A 2,961-nucleotide genomic window follows, 5' to 3' on the forward strand; every position below is an offset into this window, starting at 1 on the left:
AATATTTTATTCCGTCACAATTTTTTTTAGTTCATTTTTCTTTAAAACTCTCAGAAGAAATCTTTATAATCTTTCCATGTGCATACTGGATGAATACGAAAATTACAATTGCATATGTTCCTGACCATTTTGCCTTTGAATTACTTAGAAATTTGTCTTTAATCTTGAAATTTATCTAAGTTCCGTACTATAAACTATTTTAAAATACTCGATTTTGCAACACTATACATTCTTCAGTGCGCTAAAACTTCACAACATGTAGTAAATGATATCGTGAACACCACTTTGATACATATATAACTTGTTGACAAGTAGTTTTAGCTAACAGATTCCATACGGCTTTCACAATTTACTATACGTAGACTTCACGAAATGGTTTATCAGAGTTTAAACTTCACGATTTAGTTATTAGAGTCTGGACTTCACACACAACTAATATCAAAGTTTGCTATATAATAATTTATTATATGATGACTGCACAATATAGCTCATTTAACTTTACTATCGTGACTGTTAGAGGGACGATATACTAATTTTGTAGGTTTACTGTAATGATGACCCAACATACAAATATTTTGCTAAGAATACGAAGAATACATGATGGATTTGATGGATGTTATGGCTGATCTTACTTGATTGCTATGTATAATACCTAAAGAAAATAAAAATACTCTCTTTAGTAAATTATTTCTCAATCCTTCAAGATTCAAGCCAAAAGTACTGGACACCATTTGTGAGAAGTCCAAGTAGTCCACTGTCGAGCCCATTGGGCTATGTAACATTCATAGAATGGGGAAAGTCTTCTCGTAAGCTAGCACAAGAATACCCGAGACCTCATATGCGACCCTCAAGATCATAGCACGTGATGCGGCCCCCTTAAACATACTTATTCGACCTCTATGGGATGCCGTTATTATGAGCCTTCAAAATAGATATGATATAATTACAACAACGAAGTGTATTGTGCAAGACATACTTGTACATAACAAGATTAAGTCATTTTGACAACACTAAGGATAAGTTGTATAATAATCTAATTTTGTATGTTGTAGTTGTATTACGAATAAAACGACAATACCCATGAAAGGCCGATACCCATGAATGACCGATACTTATGAAAGGCCGAAAGTACCCCAAGTCGCCAATAGACCATTATAAATTTCATGAAAACTCAAGTAGTTTTTCGGAAGTTAGGGGGCAAATGATATGGGTTGAAAATAACCTTTAAAGACATAATAAATGTCGCATTAATTACACTTGGAATTCATATACAAAACCCAGTACAAACCAGGTCGGTCAAGGCCTGCCAAGGACTGAAAACAACCCATGTCCCCAAGGTCCACGAACGAAGGCTGTTCGCAGACAAGGCCCAATATGACTGAAATACTAGAGATACGACGTTTTACAAGAACACTATCTCCTATAAGGAAGGATCTAGAATTCACTGCCTTACATGAGTCCTAATTGCCTTCTAAGTTAGAGACTTGTCACCAAGTCTCCCAACGCTAGTCTGACTCTAGACTCATCCACTATATAAAGGGCTCTATCCCACAGCTTAGATCTACGTTGGCTTGATTCTCTACAACATACAGATACGTAAGCATCTTGAAAGGGCAGCCAGTCCACGATGCGAAAACAACCATTAAAACTCGAAACTCACAAATCTGAGCATTAAATAATAACGAAGACCTAGTTTTTATTGCACAACAAAATGTATAGATAATTGAAAACACGCTTTGTAATATTTTTCTAGAGAAAAAGGTTTCTAAAGTTAAAGTTAGGAAAATTATCTATAGTGACTATGATTTTTTATATAAAAATTAAATAATATTTTTGTAATAATTGAATTAACCCCCGTATTTACAAAAATAGCCTTGATTTTATATTAAAAATGACTTAATTTTAGATAATTATCTAAAGTTAATTTTAAAATCTTAAGCCCTATTTTTTTATATAATATGTATATAACTAAAATAAATAAATTATATTCAATATTATAAGTATATTTTAACACATGATTAAATATTATATTATATTATATTTGGGACTGGACTGATTTTCCCCGCATGTATCATATAAATATCATATTCGTCTCATATTTAACCGAGGCAAACCATTACTGGGTATTTGGTTGACTGTTTTTAAAATCTGATTCTCATTTTTTAAACCCACGTGGAATCAGATTTAATACCCTTGGGGGCAGCTGGGTTTGAGAAAGGGATATTAGATATAAAATTAAATTTTATAATTTTTGGAAAAGGTTTTATACAATCTCAAAACATATATCTTAAGTATCATGTTGTATAATCTTAAAAAGGTGTGCTTAGTTTTATTTAATACTAATTAGTAATATTTTATTTATTTTTAAAACTTATAAATTAATATTCAATTTTAAAATTTTATTTTGTTCATCGCTTTTATTTGATCTTTTTTTGTTTGCATGTTGTATAAAAACTTAAATTTGATATATGTAATATATAAAAGTCTGATTCAATAGATGACTTAAAAATATTTTTAAACTAAACAAATTTTATTTCAACCTCAAACCAAACATATGATATCAGAAATGATTACACAACCACATACCAATTTAACTCGATTCTGTATTTCCGCGTGCCATCTCCTGAACAAAACTGTAAAATTTACTTGTTATTATTATGCTGGAGAACGAATATTTAATTAATCCGAAAACTTAATTAAAATGTTAATCATATTTGTTAAAATAATATTTAATTTACTACCCTCAACATTGAAGCTTACAAAATATGTGTAATGATTAATCGATTTTAAAAATTGAATTGATAAAGCAACTTGTAAGAATATATCGAGAATTAATAGATTAAGTCGTGAATGTTACACGTTGATTCTCAATGATCATGAGAAGCTCAGGATCTGGTTGTTCTGGATGTCATCATGATTTGATGTGCCATCAGGATTTAATGCCCATCAGTATCTGCAGAA

The sequence above is a fragment of the Apium graveolens genome, chromosome 7 (genome assembly GCF_009905375.1).
Source record: "Apium graveolens cultivar Ventura chromosome 7, ASM990537v1, whole genome shotgun sequence".
Lineage (NCBI taxonomy): Eukaryota > Viridiplantae > Streptophyta > Magnoliopsida > Apiales > Apiaceae > Apium > Apium graveolens.